This window comes from Nanorana parkeri, unplaced genomic scaffold (genome assembly GCF_000935625.1).
Source record: "Nanorana parkeri isolate BGI_ZX_2015 unplaced genomic scaffold, ASM93562v1 scaffold562, whole genome shotgun sequence".
NCBI classification, from domain to species: domain Eukaryota; kingdom Metazoa; phylum Chordata; class Amphibia; order Anura; family Dicroglossidae; genus Nanorana; species Nanorana parkeri.
In genome coordinates, this window is record NW_017306830.1 from 796,635 (window position 1) to 815,799 (window position 19,165).

Genomic DNA, 19,165 nt, shown 5'->3' on the forward strand with positions numbered 1-19,165 from the left:
CCAGTATTACTAATAAGGAGTCTCTGTATCTTCCTTGAGAATTTGGCTTTCCTTACTTTTGGACAAAACTGGATGTTTCAAAGGTTGCTGACCATTTACTCTCAATTGGATTCTCTGTGTTTCTCTTGGTACACGTCCTCCTGCGCGTCACCATTTTAGCTGCTGTCATTGCCTCATGGGACAAAAGTGCCCCCTTTTTTAAAAACTCAACAGACTGATCTTGTTCACGTATCGGTGGTATAGCGTACTCTTCGGCAACATCAATTTCTTCAGTCCGGACTAAGAACATTCAGTGGTCAACACGGAAGCATTGATACCTACTGACATACTGGTTTCAACCATAACTGCCTTGTGTTACTGATGTGGATGTTCGTTTGGAGTGGATACATAATGACTGATGTATGCCAGCCTTCAGTATCTGTGCCAAGACCTTAAAGAATAATAACTAACTCACAGCTCACGCTCTCCTCCATCAATGTCCATAGCACTGCAGGCCATGGATGGGTTCAGCACTGATTCATAAGGCGTTAAAACAAAAATTCTAATTTTTATACTAAGCCGGGTAAAAAAAAAAAAAAAAAACTGTCCTGCAGCGAGTTGTTTATTTTATGATTTTGGTTTTTTTTTTAACAATGATTTCTGGATATGTTTTTTTTTTCTATTTTATTTAACCTCTGTATTTTAGACTTGTTGTGATAACTTAATATAAAAATAGATTTTCGTATTTGGTCTCATTTTGTTTTTGGGGATTTGAGAACCAGGAGGATTGTGTTCTCTGCTTTTTAGATGCAGATTTAGAATGTTTCCCTCTGATGCAAGTCTGTTGGATAAAGTTAAGTAGTACTAAAGGTTATGCGTTTTTTACCTTCATGCATTCTGTGCATGAAGGTAAAAACCGCTCCAGTACTTAATGCCTCCCACCCTCAAACATTAAAGATGATCTTTAGAGTATGTTTTTCTTAACCCTTGCAATATGGAGGTAGCCAATAGATAGGCAGAGCCAGCTGTCATTCACGCAGCTGGGTGGATCTCGACAGCATTGTGGGGATACGTCCCGGCTGCGGCGGTCTCAGTATACAGTGAGCTGTAGCTCGTGATATACTGAGCTTTGGGTCACGGGCGGAGGTTAGTATATGTCCTCCCGTGACCCTTAAGAGAACTATGGGGAAAAACACTTACCCCATAGTTCTCTTTTAACCATTACACTGCGGGGGTATCTCCACTGCAAGGGATAAGAAATTTTAATTGGCGTTCTTTCACCTATGATCCGAGTTCACCACTGTTGGCTCCACGACGCTCTGTGCTGCTTCCGAGGAGGAATCGCTAGGGAAGCGAAAGGCTGCTGTAGGAATTTGCTGTGAAGGGGCGTGGCTTTCTGGGTGCGCACAGCATGGCTCTGGTTCCAGCCAGGAGTGTGCACGCATGGGTGCGTCTTTGCAACCTGCTAGGTAAAGGAAACGCCGGCAAACAGGAGGGGAGGGCAGCTGATTGAGACCAAAAAAATAAATAGGCAGTTTTAAACAAAAAATATGCCTAATAAGTAAGCGTGGACGTCCTGTGCTGAAATCCATAACTGAGGGTTTCATATCACTTTAATACTAAGCCAGGTAGCCAATGCTCTTTAAAAAATACAGCCGGCCCCTAACATGTGAGTTTTTCTCTATTGAGCTCAATTGAGCTGGCTCCTAAAATAAAAAAACTTGCTCCAGAACTCCATATTAATTTGCCTACCCCTGTACTAAGGAGGAAAGTTTTTTTTATTTGATATACTAAAGCCCATAATGCCCAAACCCACACATTCATCATATGTGTTCAGTTGTGTATGCAAACATGCTTGTCCGGACATAGTAGCAGCTTAGCCAGCCAGTTGTATGAGCTGCTGGCTAGGTTACTTGTATAGGACAACTGGACCGAACAAAAACTCCTCATACATACACTCTCCCTCTCTCAGCTTCTCTCCCTCCCTCATTACCTTTTCTGATAAATGCTTACCGTCAAATTATTAAACCTTTTATGTAATCCAGTATATGAAAGCGAGGATATAGCTTGGCTATAATGTCCCTTTTATTTTTTTTTTGAAAAATTCTGTTTATTAAATTTTTGCATGCAAATACATTACAACATTCCTCCTAATCTATATAATGTCCCTTTTAGAGAGCTCCCGCATTTATGTTCTGATTAAAAGCTGAACCCAAACACAATGGACACTATAGATTGGGCAAATTCGGGTTCTTGGAAAGAGAAACCCAGCCTTGAAGACACTTTGTCACATGCAAAAATCATGATGAAACCATTGATTCTCTTACTCGTGTGCCATGTGATGGCTAGAAAAATATATTTGGTTTACAGAACGCCTTTCCCTCACCTAATCTCAATAACATTGGTGGGGGGGAGTTCTCTCATTCACAGAGGTAACCTGCGCAGGGAGATTGGTTGTCTTGGTAAAACTCCCTCATAAGGTTAGAGGACTGCTGTCTTGGTGTTGGACCTTTTGCTCATTAAGCCAGGGTACCTCATATCAAAGTTAGACGATCGCTGTCTTGGCATTGAACTTATTATGCCTTAAACCAAGGTCAGGAAAGTTTGACTTTGTCTTGGAACCCTTATTACCTCGTCCTATAAGGCCTAAATGTTCCACATGAACTCTAGTTGCCTCCATCTACAAAGTTAAATGTTCCAAATGCTGCTTATTCGGACAGCTCATTATCTATATGATGTTTCCACTATATAATTGTGCACTATATAAATGCAATCTTGTGTATAAAGCACATTTTATAATGGGTTTCATTAAAAAGATATTAATCTAATTAGCATAATAGAAGCTTGACAAAGTGATTCAGCCGAGGACACAGAGCAGCACTGGGTCTCTGGCAGGATCAGCAGGTATTTCTTTGCACTTTATTGAAAAGATATAGTAATGCTTCCATCTGTTTTACAGATCAAAATGGTGAAAGTTTAGAGAAGTTTATTTTTAGGGTTTATATACTCTTTAAAGGCCTGGGCTCCAGCCCCTCCACCTGTAAAAATCACTGCCTAATGGTACTTAAAATAGGTACCTGAAAAATAATAGAGGATATACTTTGTTTACCCTCGCCTTCTGCCTGCAGTGCATAGGAAAGGGTGATGTCACAATCATTTTAGGCAAGATCTTGGGGAATACAGACCACTTTGTGCCTGATCCCCCTGTGAGGAAAAAGGGGGTGGGTGCGAGGAAGGGGTTAACTGAGAGAAGAAGGGTGGCAGCCTGCCATCTTTGTAATGTTAACAACCAACAAATGTTTCTAAAGTTGAGGTATACATGTGTCCTATTTTTATCATCCAACCTGCGGGCTGAATGAAAAAAATCTGATTCCTCCAACGTTGATGAGCATTGATGAAGGAATCCCCCGCTGTTGTATTCTGACAGCAGCTGCTGGCACTGTCAAGATACCCGAATAGATGATTACTGCAAGCTCCGCTTGGCCGAGAATTTTCCAGCCTGCTTCTTTGATCGACGGATGGCAGGCGGAAGGGTGACAGTGTCATCCGCTATGCGAATATTGGCCAGTTCGTCAGTAACTGGCTGAAATTCGTAATGTGTATACATTAAGATATTAGAAACTGACTTCAGGCTTCATACAGAGATCTGTGTAGAGGCAACGTGCATGAAGACGCACATTGCCGCAGCATGACAAACCATTTGTCCCTTTCTTAGACTTGCTGCAGTTCCAGCTTCAGATGAACTTATTGTATTGTGGCCTATTTAATTCTGCTTAGATTGTTCTTGTGTGTATAGTTATATACAATTCCTGGATATATGCTGGGAATATGTCTTTAATGCAGTGACAGGAATGGGCAGGATATTCCTGATAATGTCAGATTCCAGATTGTTTCCTGTGAAGCTATTAGAGTGGAGGGTGCCTAGGCACTGCCACAGGTGCTGTAGATCAGGTTGCAAAATATGAAAAAGAGGAGGTGGTGATGTCACCATCCTGCTGAGATCCCGTAGAATGGCAAGTACTCCAAATCTTGCGAAATGACACTGCAACATAGTGATTATGTCTGAGATTTGGGCTACTCAAAATCTACTGGCTCTCGTCAGAATGAGGATGATGTCACCCCCGCCTGCGAAGCCAGAAAAGGTGTTTTATCTAACTTTTTCTTCCCATATTTTTTTTCTTGTTTGTGTGGTTTCACCAAGGGGAAGGTGGGCCACACTAGAATGGTTTGCCATTTAGGTGCAAGTTTTACTTTAAGGAGTGTGGTTTAAAATAGTAAAAAAATATGTTGAGCAGACATAGGAGGGAAGTTCTGCAGTGCACTCCGTGAATAAAAACAAGCCAAGGATCGATTCCTGGAAAAGTGGTACTACGCAGTCCATGCAGACATTATACACATACTGGGAACTATACCTCTCATAGAAAAGTACTGTAGAACAGCGTCCATACATACAGAATTAGAACTGATGCTGAGAATTACACCCAGCTAGGGGCATCCCTACTCTTCTTGCCATTGGAGGGGGATGTGCGTCCATACATATGGATCAAGAATCACTACCAGGATGCATGACAAGTGGTACTATGCACTAGCCGTGCAAAATTATACCAAACCCAGCATACAAAGTAAAAGTGCTATAGATCAGAGTCCATGCATACAGAATAAGAACACATACCGAAAATTACACCCAGCATGCAAAGCAAGAAGTGATTTGGTGCAGCGCAGAGTTCATACATAACAAGGACAGATAATATATCAGAACTGTACTGCAAAATACACCCTACTTTGCAGCTATACGGGAAAAGGGATGGGTGAATCTTGATTTTAGGGTGGGTTGACATTACTCAATGTGCTCGAAAGCAATTGAAATTGCTTGTAATTGTATAAAATTGTCAGGTAACGTCCCCAATCTTATTTTATAGGGTGCTCTTACCTGCTCTAAAATATCAACTCTAACTTCAACAAGTGATCAGTAATACGTCCCATGTTTATGTCCTGAAAGGCTCTTTTTAAGGGCTTATGTATACTGGTGTTGCTATCAAGCACTGGATGTTACATACGAATGCAGCCCAGGATGCAAATGCATCCCCAATCGGACATGCTGCATTCTGAGATACAACACAAAGCATGGCAACGGTTACATTTATTTGCCAGTTCCCTCCAGCGTTCTCTAGAATTGTTACATGGTATCTCTTGTTACTAACAGGGCTAGTTCACACCAAGCGCGTTCCAGGAGCAGAGCAGTTACAGGCCGGATCAAAACGGCGTCCAATGTATTCCAATGGTATTTTGGGCTCCAGTTCACACCGCAGCGTTCAGTTCCAGAGCATGTAAAAAAAAAAACTGCAGCATGCCCTATTTTACCTGCTCTGGAACACATGCAAACCCATTAAAAGTGCATGCAACCGCCCTGAAACGCACTGAAAGCCCATTTTAAACAAAAAAATTTTTTTAACCAAAAACGGCCCGGAACGCATCAAAAAACGCGGCACGGCCCACTGCACTGCGTGTGCAGAAACTCATGCGGATCTGGTCTGCGTTTGGTGTGAACAAGCCCTTAAGTGTGAAGAGTTTGGAGAAGGTACAGTCCCAAGTCGAGACCCAAGTTGCACTGCAATAGAAAGCATGGCATTGTGGTACCGCACTTTCCGATGCGGGCAATAGAACTGTGGGTCGGAGATGCATTTGGCGTGCCATTCAAATGAATGTCAATGCAACCGTCAGCAATTGGGGTGGGTTAAACTGCGAGATGGTGGAGCAAGTTAAGTGATCCTTTGTTTAAAACATGTACATGGGACCTATGGCACCACAGTGCAGCCGGCTGGAGTTAATGGGCCATAAAGGAATGGGTTGCCATCACACAACGTGCATTAATGTGCGTTGAATGCACCACGATGGACCGAGGTGGTGTGAATGGGCCCCTGAGTATTGCAATGCTGACCAATAATTCCCGTCGTACATTGCCAGTGTGTATTGGGTAGGTGCGGCATGTTGACTTTAGATGATAGCCGCTGTTGGAATTTGCAACCATTAACGAAACACAAACAGGAGTGTCCTGAAGTCTGCGGCCTGATCACACTTTGTTTGTGTAGCTGCATTTGTTGTTAGAAGTGTTTGCTTTGTGTCCGCATCTAAATCGCTTGGCCATTTTCAACCAGCTTTATTTTCACTGTTCCAGATAACAACACGTTGGGTTCTGTGACATGGCAAAGTTCAGTGCAGCCCAGTGACAAAGCCGTGGAAATCCCAATGCAGATATTATTTATTGGGCGAGGGTGGTTATTGACTCCACTTGTTACAGGCCGCACTGTGACGGGAATGGGACACGGCTCCTGCAAATTCCCCTGAACTACCGGTGCCCCCAGAACCAACACAACGGGCGCAGCATCTGACAGGTAAACACAGCTCGGTGGGCACAATGGCAATGCTAAAAGTAGGTGTAAACCCAAAATGAATGACCTTTAGGTTGCCAAAGTGCCCTATATTATAAAGGGTAATTCCACTCTTGCAGGTGAATTTTGGCAACTGGAATAACCTCCCATCTGGCCCCCTCTACCCCCATTATACTTATCATTGGGTCGAACGCTCCTTCCCCTCAACCAGTGTGGGAGTACTATCCATACCCCCTATTGCCGTGTAGCGCAGGTCTGCATTTTGACTTTCGCTCGCAAATGGCGGGCACTCATTGGTCAGTGAAGTCGTCAGGTGAATTTGGTAAAAATTGAATTACCCCCTGAAATCTGGCCCCTCAAAATCTAGAGCGCAGGGCTGTGCTACATGGCACTACGGGATATGTATAGTACACCAGCGGAAGGGAAGAAGCATTTACAAAAAGGTAAGTATAATAGGGGGGGGGGGGGGGTAATTCAATTTTCCCAAATTCACCTTTAAACTATTGTATGAGGTTTTTCTTTTCTTAAATAAAATACATGATTCAGTCATTTAAAAGGTGAATCTTCCTGGTGCATGTGGTCAAATGGCAATAAATGATTCATCACCAGTGAATGTTTGGTGAAAGTCACATTCGCTGCTTTATAAATATACCCCTATAGATATAAGGGTGCGTTCAAGCCAGCTGTGTGGGGCTGCAGGGCTGTGCGCTAAGACAGCCTATTTGAATGGGTCACCTAATGCGCCACAACGGACTAATGATAGCTCCTGCGGCAGCTCCATTAGCCCTCTGCATGGTAGTGCGTTACTGTCCTTTGCAGCGTCCTGAAATGTTAGCGCGCAGGGTTTGTGCGTCGGGGTGCCATTCACAGTGAATGACACCCCAGCATGCCGAAGCATTTAATGTGGGATCACCACAACCTGGTGTAAACAGGCCCTGACTGCACAATCATGTAATACAAGGCCTGCATGGCGGGATATAAATGGATTGGATAGTTTATTTTGGTCCCCATATTACAGCTCTGGTAAAGGAGATTGTACAAACAGGTCAGATTGTATGGGTGAGGGGGATTAATGAAAACGGGAACAGACAAAATCTGGAGCAGTTCCCATAGTAACCAATCAGCTTCTATCTTCAGTTTGTTCAGGTAAGCTTTAAAAAGTAAAGATATAAGCTGATTGGTTGCCATGGGCGACTTCTCCAGATCCTTTTTGCTCCAGTATGAACTCTCCTCAATGTATGTGGTAAACATTGGACTGACTTTTAGTCCTCGCTCACACCTGAGCACAGCGGGAAAGCAAACCACATTAGTTTCCTGCATATTGCCCATGGATTTCAACGGGTTCTTGCATGCGTGAGAAACGCAGGAAAGTAGCTCATGTAGCCCGGCTGACCCCCCGCCCGCCCGCAGTGCAATCGCCCACACCCAAATGCGTGGCACATTAGTGCCTGCGTTCCAGTCCAGTGTGGTTCTGCAAATTGATGCAAGCACCATTTTTGCAGATTGCACTGGACCGGAATGCAGGCACTGATGTGCCATGCGTTCGGGTGCAGGCGATCGCACTGCGGGCGGGCGGGGGGTCAGCCGGGTTGCGATACAGTTGGCCGGGTTGCAATACGGTGCGTTCTAAAGGCTGACTGCTCTGCAACGCACTTTTTGTGGTGTGAACCAGCCCTAGTAGTGGCGCCGCAAGTGCGTTGCACATTTTTGGGCGCATTACATGAATGCACATCAAAATGTATGTTTTTTCCCCTGATTTTGACACGTTCACGGAACGCCTAGGTTTGAACAGGAATTTGACACGTTCACGGAACGCCTAGGTTTGAACAAGGGCTCATTCACACCTCAGCATTGTGGCAACTTCAGCAACCTGTGTTTTGATGAGATGCAACCCACTACATAACGGTGGCCCCTTTGTGAATTGGCCCCAATGCAGGGAAAATCGCTTCTGCGAAGCACTTAGTGCAGTGAGGTGCCAATTAAAATGAAGATGGTGAAATGAATGGCGCCCAACGTCTATTGTAGGCGACACATATGGGCTTATTTATTAAGAATGGGGTCACAGGAACGTTGGTGGTGAAACTATTCTGAATCTCCACCTTTTATTTTCCACGAACTCATACTAACTCCCTTACACACACAGTCCTCAGCTACTAACTAGTAACTATCATATATAACGTCCGAGGAGAGCCCTACCCCTCCATAGCTCAGCCCCGCCCCTCCATCGCACGCCAGGTCCGCCCTCCGCCCTTTTATGGGGCCCCACCCACTGCCTTCAAACTGCCCAACCAGCTGACAGCCGTAGCTGTTGCTCTGGGAACCAATCAGGTTTAAGCATACTGCGCAGTGAGCTGGTTCAAACGGGCAGCTGGAGCGGCTGGGAGCCTGGATTGCCGGGTGTATCGCGAGAGATCACCGGTCTGCAACGAAGGAGCGGTGCTGGACACAGGTTAGAGGCACGGGAGACGGGTGTTGTGGGCAAGCGGGAGGGGCGGGCGAGGCTGCAGCCGTGGTAACAGAAAGAAGGGGGGTGGAGGCGGCGGCCTACACCGACGGGTGAGCTGCTCGTTGCCTGATATCCTGAGGTGTGCGAGGGTGGACTGGGCCTATGATAACAGCCCCGTATCCACGTAGGACATTCGGCTCTGGTTGTTATAGGTGACCGTTGTAATTGACATGGCAGACCATTGATGGATCCTGGATTCCAGTACAGATAGGGTTGTGACCTGCACATATCACACGTGTGTGTGTGTGTGTAATATATAATATATATACAATCTCACACAGTTTGCTGCTGCAAGTAAAGGTGACAATGAGGAGGATTTATCAAATTTGGAGCAGTTGCCCATGGCAACCAATCGGCTCCCTTCAGTTTGTTCATTTTAGGCTTTGCAAATGAAAGAGAGAAGCTGATTGGTTAGCCCTGAATGCTTGTAATGCGGGGATAGCCCATGAAAGAGAGAAGCTCATTGGTTGTCATGGGCAACTGCTGCAGTTTTAATAAATCTCCCTCAATAATACAGATGGTGAGAGGCCTGTGTTTGTGAAATGGTCCTTTAGGTGATTTGTGGTTGTCAAGCTGTTTTTTGCACAATTTTGCTTTTAAAAAATAAAAACACGTGCGGTTCTCACCGTCGCATCTGCCTGAAAATGGCTCCTGCATCTTTTTGCACAACAGGTGATATTGCATGCGTGACGCAACGCTTAGGTGTGACTTGTCGCCGTTGACTTGTATGACTTTTTGTGTTTGCCCGTTATCGCACGACTGAATCCGTGTCATAAAACGCCTAGGTGTAAACTAGGCCTTACATTTCACAATACATGGGCCACAAAATGGGCAATTTGAATATAATACATGAGCCTATCTTGGCCCTGGTATGTGAGATAGGGACCTTAGATTGTAAGCTCCTTGAGGGCATGGACTGGGTTAAATGTTCTGCATGTAAAGGGCTGCAAAATAATTGTCAGTGACCGATGAATACCTGTAATATTGCATCAGTCATCGGTGATATTATGCAGGCCGTAAATAGACAATCATTTACACTGTGTTTGCAGAAAACAGGTGATTGTTACAATTTGAAGGAACAGATGCACAAATGTTACCATAGGAGGGCAGCAAATGGGATTTTTTTTAGACTATATGGGGACAACATGCAGGCAGTTGTATCTATGTGGGAGCAATAAACTGGCAAGTGTGACAATATGTAAATAACAGTCATCCTGGACATGTGTGGACAACAGGCAAATTGTGATACACGTATAAAAAAAAAAAAAAAAAATCTCCTTGCTCTGTAAGGCTGCATATTAGAGATGCCGGTATTTCGATATCGAGTACTAACTTTTTTTTTCTGTACTCGCTGATACCGATACCGGAAGTCCGATTAAGGAAGCCAGGCGGTGTGTAATGACTCGCCACCTGTCTTCCTGATTAGCTTTACAGATACCTGAGCAATGAGGAGCACTTCATAGCATGGTTAAATATGGTTTTGATTAAAATATTTTTTTGTATCCTGTCAAGTAGCTTGTCATGAGGGACCAGTAGAATGGGCCTCATGAAGGAACCACCTTAAAACATATCAGGACCAGTGCTCAGGGGACCAGCTGATTCTGCAGGAAACAACAAGAATCAGCATCTATTGGAAGTGATTTCATCAGCATTTGAAAGAACTTTTCGCCATAGTTCTAAGGGTAACGGGAGGACACAAACCAGCGTCCTTCCGTCACCCAAAGCTCAGTATACCGCGAGCTACAGCTCGCGGTATACTGAGACGCCGCAGCCGGGACGGATCCAAACATTACTGTTGATCCACCCTACTGCGTGAGTGACAGCTGGCTCTGCCTATCTAGAGGCAGAGCCAGCTGTACCCGCCCCCATCCGTTTCACCAGTCGGCACGTGAGGATCAGACGTGGAGGGGCAATCCTTGCAGGGAGCCGTGAGTGACAGTCACGGCTCTCTGCAGGGACAGAATCGGGAAGTGAGCGAGCAACGGTATGTGTTCGCTCACTTCCTGATCTACTGAGCCGACCGGTGACAATTTCATTGTCACCGGTCGGCTAGAACTATGAGGCTGAGTAATTTTCACTCACATCATACTTCTCCTCCTTTTTTAAAGGAGAACTATGGGGTCAGTGTTTTTCCTCATAGTTCTCCTAAGGGTCACGGGAGGACATAAACTAGCGACCTCCCGTGACCCAAAGCTCAGTATATCGCGAGCTACAGTTTGCGTTATACTGAGACTGACTCAGCCGGGACTACCGGTGCCACTCAGCCGGGACGGATCCCGACATTACTGTCAAGATGCACCCAGCTGTGTAAGTGACAGCTGGCTCTGTCTATCTAGAGGTAGAGCCAGCTGTACCCGCCCCCATCCGTTTCACCAGTCGGCACGTGAGGATCAGACGTGGAGGGGCAATCCTTGCAGGGAGCTGTGAGTGACAGTCATGGCTCTCTGCAGTGAAGTGAGCAAGCGGCAGTAGGCATTTGCTCACTTCCTGATCTATTGAGCCAACGTGTGACTGTTTCATTGTCACACGCCGGCTCGAACTATGAGGATGAGTGAAAATCACTCTCCTCCTAGTTCTTCTTTAAAGATGCTTAGAGGGGGATTTATTAAAACTGGATCAGAGAAAATCTGGAGCAAATGTGCATGACAACCAATCGGCTTCTGGCTCTCATTTTCATCTCAGCTGGATAAACTGGAGAGAAGCTGATTGGTTGCCATGCACATCTGCTCCAGATGTTCTCTGCTCCAGTTTTAATAAATTCCCCACCGTAGACTTTTAATATGTCTCTAAACTTGCATTGTAATCCTGTAATTTAAGGTCTCCTTCACACTAGTGATTAGGCTAAACGGCAATGGCCACATGCACTGGACAATTAGTTATGACAAGAGGAAGCTTGCACTGTGTGCGGAACTGTCTGTGTCCAGAGTCAGCCAGAGGCCGCTACATGTGAACAGTGGTGGCACCAGTGATTGGTACTAATCTGGCTGCATCCCTGGCTGAAGTTTCTCTACCGCCAGACCAAGTAGCTGATTGCCCATGTGAATTATTATTATACAGGATTTATATAGCGCCAACAGTTTGTGCGGTGCTTTACAATATAGAGCAGACATTTCAATCCCAATACAATTCAAGACAAGATGATAAGGAACCCTAATGCATCACCTACATTTTTATTCTGCAAGACCTCTGCTTTCATAAAGCGTTTGGGGTCTTAAGTTTTGAACTTTTTTTTTTTTTTTAAAGAATTCCAGGCATCTTAAAAATTGGGGCTATTTCACATAAAGCGTTTGGGGTCTTAAGTTTTGAACTTTTTTTTTTTTTTTTAAAGAATTCCAGGCATCTTAAAAATTGGGGCTATTTCCCACACTGCAAGGGTTATGTGCTTGTTTTCATCTAGGTGCCTTAATAAATAAATGTTCACCTGATCATCGGTCCTATGGTGGTGACTGCTCACCTCTCCCCCTCCGCTCCAGCTATGGAATGTAGCTAGGCATCCACATGTGCAATGGATGTGATGACGTCACAGATATTAGGCCACCGGAGCAGAAGAGGCTGCGGGGACTGAGGCTACAAAATGAGCCCATAGCCCTGAACCCTTGTAATGCGGGGACGGCCCTTAACCCCTGTAATTTTGGGGATAGCCCAAGTGCAAGGGTTCATTTTTAAAATGCTTGGAGTTCTTCATTAAGGTGTAGGGGGAAAAAATGGTCCGGCAATATAAGGGTTGAACCAGCAATTTTCAAACATTGTTCTTGCCACTTGCATCTGTGTAGCTGCCAACATACAAAGACCATATGCAGTCCTTAAAGGAGAACTATGAGGTGAGTGCTTTTCACTCACCTCATAGTTCTAGCCGACCTGTGACAATGAGACTGTCACAGGTCGGCTCAGTAGATCGGGAGGTGAGCGAACACATACCGGCGTTCGCTCACCTCTCGATCCTGTCACGGCTCTCTGCCGTGACAGGGGAGGGGCTGGATTCCCCCCTCTCCGATCCGCCAGCGCTGACTGGCGGAACGGACGGGGCAGGGGCCGGGTACAGCTGGCACTGCCTTTAGATAGGCAGAGCCAGCTGTCAGTCACGCAGCTGGGCAGATCCCGGCACAATTGTCGGGATCCGCTTCAGCTGTGGCGTCTCAGTATACCGTGGGCTATAGCTCACAGTATACTGAGCCTAGGGTGACGGGAGGACGCTAGTTTGTGTCCTCCCGTTACCCTAAGGTGAACTATGGGGAAAAGACTTAACCCCATAGTTCTCCTTTAAACAATCATCAGCGATATAGAAAAGTGAAAATTAATTTCTGCAACATTTTGTAGGAGATGCGACACTATCTTTTATCCTCTTAGGGAGCGGGTGATGGTACACTCAAAGGTCTAGGACTCCACTAAATGTCCACCATGTAGTTCTAAGTAAGGTGTCGTTCACAGGAGCAGCAAAGGGGCTATAAAAGCAGGCAGTTACATAGTATTTGAGGTTGAATAAAGACATTAGTCCATCAAGTCCAACCTATTAGGATCTCATTCTTATGAGTACTTGTACCCCTGTATATTACGGTCCCTTAAGAAATCGTCCAAAAGTTTCTTGAACAATTCCACATTTTTTGCTGAAATCACTGCCTGCGGCAGTGAGTTCCAGACCCTACCCGCTCTCACTGTAAAGAACCCCCTTCGCCACGTGTGCTGGAATTTTATAGTTACATAGTTGATCTGCGTTTTTACCGCCACCCGGTCATATGCAATGCAGACTGACCGTGCTGTATGTTGTCACTGCCGCGATGTTTTGCAGTGCATAAAAATTAGACCTGTCTCTTGCCAGACATGACCGTTGATGTGAATGGGCCGTGGTGCAGTAGTTCCATGCAAAATGCCCCTTCAGGGCAGAGAAATCATTCAGGAGGTGCGGCAGTAGCTCCTCCTGGAAGCCACTGATCTAGTGCCCTCTGATTTGTATTTCACAGGGTGGTAGGTCTGCTGCTTGTGTGAAATGAATCCTAACTCTCTCCAGATGCTTGGACCCCACAATTGGTAAGATATTTGAACGTGCTTTTAAGCCTTCTGGTTCCTCGATTGCACCCTGTACCCATTACAAATATTGTATTTGTGAGGATGCAGCGGAGGAACAGCCCCAGCGGGGTAATGCAGAGGCACAGCGGTCTCCTTCCCGCTAGTGCTGCCTGCAGCGGTCTGTGTCCCCCTGCCTCTGCCAATTAAAGCGGGGATCGAAAGGGACACAGACTGCTGCAGCTTGCAACAGCAGGGAGGAGCAGAGTGGCAGCGGCTACAACTAATCGAACAATCAGCTAATCGATACCGAGAATCGTTGACAATAATTCCAATTATCGATTAGTTGTTGCAGCCCTAGTTTTTATTGCTGTCCCTACTGAGGTTTCTCTTGAGGGGAGTGGTCGGGCACTTAAAGGTTTATTGCTGCTGACATATTGTGGTATTGTTCATGGCTTTTCCTTTCAGTGGTCACTGCACCTCCATTTGCCATGGTTGTAATGGGCACAAGAAGTGGGTGAAATCTTCCTGATGGGGTCACAATTGGATGTTTTTCACAAATTTATATAAAGCTGAACTCCAGCCTTGCCTTCAGTCTTGCACAGTTGAACCGACTCCTCTGTACTGAAATGTCGTCTTCTGGTTTCACTGTACACTGAGATTCTCAAATGTGCATTATAAGCTGCAACAAGTTTGATGGAGGCGCCTCATTTACAGCGGAGGATGTCCGGCATCATCTGGCTGTTTCCTTCCCAACCTGATGGTCCCTGTTCCTTTTTCATTCATTGGATTCTAGTTCTTTTAGTCATCAGCATCACATGTGGGCGACCTGCATGCAAATGGCAGCCTGCCCAGGAATACCCACTCTTCCAGATTGACATTCACCCTTTAAGGTATTTTTGATATTTGCATAGCTCCTCCCAAGAGCTCTTTATTTGTCATTGCCGCTGGAACAGAAAGTGATGGGAAATCCAAACTTTACAGTTGTCTGCGGAAGTGGGATGGAAGAGACTTCTAATGCGCCTCCTGTTGGTTGATAAGAATTGAAGCGTTCCTCTCCCCGCTTACTCTGGGGCGATTTCCTCTTGTTTTCTGTTGTCTTTGGGACGAGACGTGCAGGAAAATCTCTTTACATAACGTAAAAGATGTTCAGATTCTGGAACTTTTTTTTTTTTTTTACATCGGTCATAAAATGTGAGCATCCTTTTGTTCAGTCCTCCCAATATTAATTGCTGGAGAACATTACCTGTATATTAGATGTGTGCAGTGTCTAATATTTAACATGCACCTGAATTCCTGGCTCTCTGGTTTGTTGTGCATTACTATAGCTTCTGTTATCACTTCCCCATTTGTGCTGCTTTGTTTGTTGAAAGAATAATTTTGAGGTATGTGAGGTCACTGTGGCCTGGGGCACGTTGTACTTTATGCTACGGCCGTTCTATTTGTTCCTTGTTGGTGTATCTATAGCTAATCCTTTTTCTTAGTTTGGGATGGAGTGGGGAAAGGTTAACGCTTTTGGCCTACTGCTATCTGGCGCTCCATTGGAGCTAGGTGACACCTTGGCCCGATGGCAAGTGAGGGTAAATTGCAGCAGAGAAATGGACAATAACAAAAGTGACCGGTTTTATTACCTTAAGCCAAAAAAAAATAGTCTGCCCTTTTGAAAAGTTCCCCTTCCTGTCTGGTAAAACTGTCACCAGAACAGGCAGTAAGAAGTTTTTGTTAAGGGGGTAAACTTGCAAAAGGCTGCCTGGCCGGCCGGGAGAGAAGCACTTTCTCCCGGAAAGGTTTACTGTGCTTGATCGAGCAGAGTAAACTTTCCCCTGCAATCGTTTTTTTTTTTTTTGTTTTTTTTTTACTGACATTGGGGACTGCTGTAAGTCGGAAAAAAAAACCTCCACAGGAATGCATGGCTAGAGTCCTATTGGCTTTTCACTTTGCAATAGCAAACTAGCTATTGCACCCGCCCTCTGCTGCAGCCAATCAGCAGAGAGGGACCTGGAGTGCTCCATCAGGTCCTCTTCTCGTGATTGACAGCAGCAGAGGGCTGGTGCAATAGCTAGTTTGCAATTGGCTATTGCAAAGTGAAATGGCTAATAGGAATCTAGCTATGCATTCCTATGGAGGTGTTTTTTTGTTTTATTATTCTGACGGCGTATGCCAGTGGTTCTTAACCTGTGGGTCGCTGTGTGATTTCTGCTGTGCCAGGTGAGAGTCCTCCTCAGCCCTCTCCTAGCGCAGCAGTGTCAGTTCTCCCACCACGCCGCCAGATGTTGCTGCAGCAGCCGTGTCATCCCTACATTTTACCGTTAGTTACCAAGGGTTCCCGGCCCTAGAAAGGTTGAGAACCACTGTTCTACAAGGTGGAGCTCCCTGAGTTCTCTTAGGATGTTCTTCTACAGGGTGGAGCTTGCTCAGTTCTCTTTAGGATTTTCTTCTACAGGGTGGCTCTGGCTGGGTTCTCTTGGGCTGTTCTTCTACAGTGTGGCTCTCGCCGGGTTCTCTTGGGATGTTCTTCTACAGGGTGGCTCTCGCTGAGTTCTCTTGGGCTGTTCTTCTACAGGGTGGTTCTCACCAGGTTCTCTTGGGATGTTCTTCTACAGGGTGGCTCTCGCTGGGTTCTCTTGGGATGTTCTTCTACAGTGTGGCTCTCACTGGGTTCCCTTGGGATGTTCTTCTACAGTGTGGCTCTTGCTGAGTTCTCTTGGAATGTTCTTCTACAGGCTGGCTCTCGCTGAGTTCTCTTGGGATGTTCTTCTACAGTGTGACTCTCGCTGAGTTCTCTTGGGATGTTTTTCTACAGGCTGGCTCTCGATGAGTTCTCTTGGGATGTTCTTCTACAGGCTGGCTCTCGCTGAGTTCTCTTGGGATGTTCTTCTACAGTGTGACTCTCGCTGAGTTCTCTTGGGATGTTCTTATACAAGGAGGAGCTCACTGAGATATCTATCCTATCTATCTAATCTATCTATGTGTATGCCTAGCTCTAGACACCCTATACCAGGGGGAGCCAAACTCCGGCCCTCCAGCTGTGGTGGAACTACAAATCCCATGAGGCATTGCAAGATTCTCACCGCCACATGGATGACTCCCATAGAGATTCACCATGGGATTTGTAGTTTCACCACAGCTGGAGGGCCAGAGTTTGGCTAGCCCTGCCCTATACAATCAGATTGTATATAATATTTTACATCTATCTTGTGGAGCTGCCTGCCTGCTGTGATATGGATTGTACAGTTTGCAACCTCATATCGTTTTGGTAATTCCAGAAGAGATTGTACAATTAGATTGTAACCTGTGTGGTGAGTTTTAGGGAAGCTGGACCCAGCTGCTTGCTGTCTTTGCTCAAGGATGGATTGATGGGTGGATCTGAAACAATGTATCTGGTTGCTATAGGAAAGTGCTGGGATGTCTGCAGTGATGAGTGTCTGGGTCACGTGCTGCTTTTGTTGGGTAGGTGTGTCCAGCATGTGACCCATCTCCAGTGCTGAGCAGCTCAGTGAATGGCCGCTGTGCGGGGACTGGGCGCCCGCGGTGGGTGTCTATAAGAGGAGGGTGGTGGTGTGGATGCTGATGTCCGGCAGCACCCATTGGTTTGCGGCTGCGGAAGGGGCGGGTCCCGGGGTTCGGGCCGTGACATCATTGGCTGCGCCGGTGTGGTTTTCAGCACTGTGATCTCCTGGAGGATGCGGCCGAGTCTATTGTGACAGCTATTGTGATTCCCGGGCCCCCCGTCCGCCCTGCAGGTAACGCTGATCGCGCTGTCAGTGGCTGCTCCCCGGCCTTCATGTAGACCTGCCTATCCCATCTGGCCTCTATTGTACAGTATGCAGTGTGAGAGGACCGGGGATGGGGGTGGTGACAGGGCGCACATACACTGCCAGTCTGCTGATCATTCGCGATCTGTGCTGCTACAAATCCTCCAGAGACGCCGATGTCTCCAGAGCATGCACCGGGTTTATTTATATCTGATGACACATTGCCTGTCATCAGTCATGCTGAGTATTCTGCAATAGTCATTGCTGCAGAGATGAGCTGAGGACTGGCAGGCTGGGTCTGTGACTACTTCTACATTATTTATCAGCCAGAGCAGAGAAATGTGTCCTCAATGTATACCTGACTGCAACCACAAGCTGAGATTCCATTCATTATAGGGCAATGTTTTTCCATGGCTTATCGCTGTTGGGTTTTGTTCAGCCGCTTTCATTTCTTAACGAGGATGATGCTGCTGACCTTCTGACAGTTTGATGAGCCTGGCAATCGGGATTAAGGAATATCTGAGGTCCTCACTGGGGGGTCTACTTGTTATCTGGAAGTGTTAGTACCCACATCTGAGCGATTTTGTTGTGTTTCCTAAAATGCAACAATTCAAATCTCTTTAGGGGTGCCTGTGCACACCTGAGCGTGGTTTCTTGTAGCACAAAAAGAGTGTTCACTTTTTCTAGGTGGAATTGTCTATGGGGCCAAAACACACATCAGTGGCTTCCATTGCACTCGGCCTGTGCAGTTTTACACTTAAGGGTCTGTTCACATGACCCTTTGATGCGTTCCAGTTAAAAAAAAAATATTTTATTTTTTGCTGGAGTGGGGCTGTCAGTATGTAGCTGCAGTGCGTTTTGCGTTTCCGGACCGTTTACTGACCGTACAAAATGTGACATGAAGTATTTTTCTGTCGTAACCTGAACGGACTGCGCACGTGAGAACTGTAGCCCATAAAACACATAGGGATACATTGGGATGCATTTTTAGTGCAGGAGCGTACGGATCAGGTCAGCACAGAAGAAGCAGATTTCTGCTTCATCGGCTTCTTTTGGGGTCCCCAGGTGACAGGAGTCCCAGAGACCCCTAATGTCTCCATAACGAGGACCTGTCAGTGTACCTGTGCTATTATATAGGGGGATTGTTATCCCTCTATGTAAAATGTGCAAGAAAAAAAATATAAGTAAAAAGAAAAAGTCACATATAAAAATAGTTTAAAAACCTCCCTAAAAATTCTTAAGTCCCCACCCCCACATTTAACCGCGGTTTAACAAGTGGTTAAAGAAATGCACAGCACACAAAGGAAGAATACACATGACTTGTATTTAGACCGGATTTGCTTAATGAATGTGTCTTATCTGTCTGGAGTTCTGCCTTAAAGAGCTTTGATGGCCTTTGGGCTTATGTTGATGGGTAATTGTATCATGTTTTAGCTTTTTTCATTTTGAGTCTCCTCAGATTATTTATAATTCATTACATGTGCAGTTGACCTCCCTCTTTCTTTTTGCATTCCCCTGACTTGCTCGGGACACAC

At 45.8% G+C, this 19,165-nt stretch overlaps 1 protein-coding gene and 1 long non-coding RNA gene across 2 annotated transcripts in view; one reads left to right on the forward strand and one right to left on the reverse strand.

Annotated features, from left to right (window-relative positions):
• Positions 1-278: 278 nt before the first annotated feature.
• Positions 279-16,186, reverse strand: LOC108791615. Its single transcript, XR_001941514.1, has 3 exons — positions 16,176-16,186; positions 12,322-12,328; positions 279-467 (listed from the first exon to the last, which is right to left on the reverse strand). It is a non-coding gene; the product is annotated as an uncharacterized LOC108791615 (long non-coding RNA).
• Positions 16,187-17,474: 1,288 nt separating this feature from the next.
• CKAP5 (cytoskeleton associated protein 5) overlaps positions 17,475-19,165 on the forward strand; it is a 33,734-nt gene continuing 32,043 nt past the window's right edge. Inside the window, exon 1 of the mRNA XM_018562148.1 lies at positions 17,475-17,618. The gene's annotated coding sequence lies outside the window, so the exon portion shown is untranslated. The remainder of the gene's footprint in view (positions 17,619-19,165) is intronic.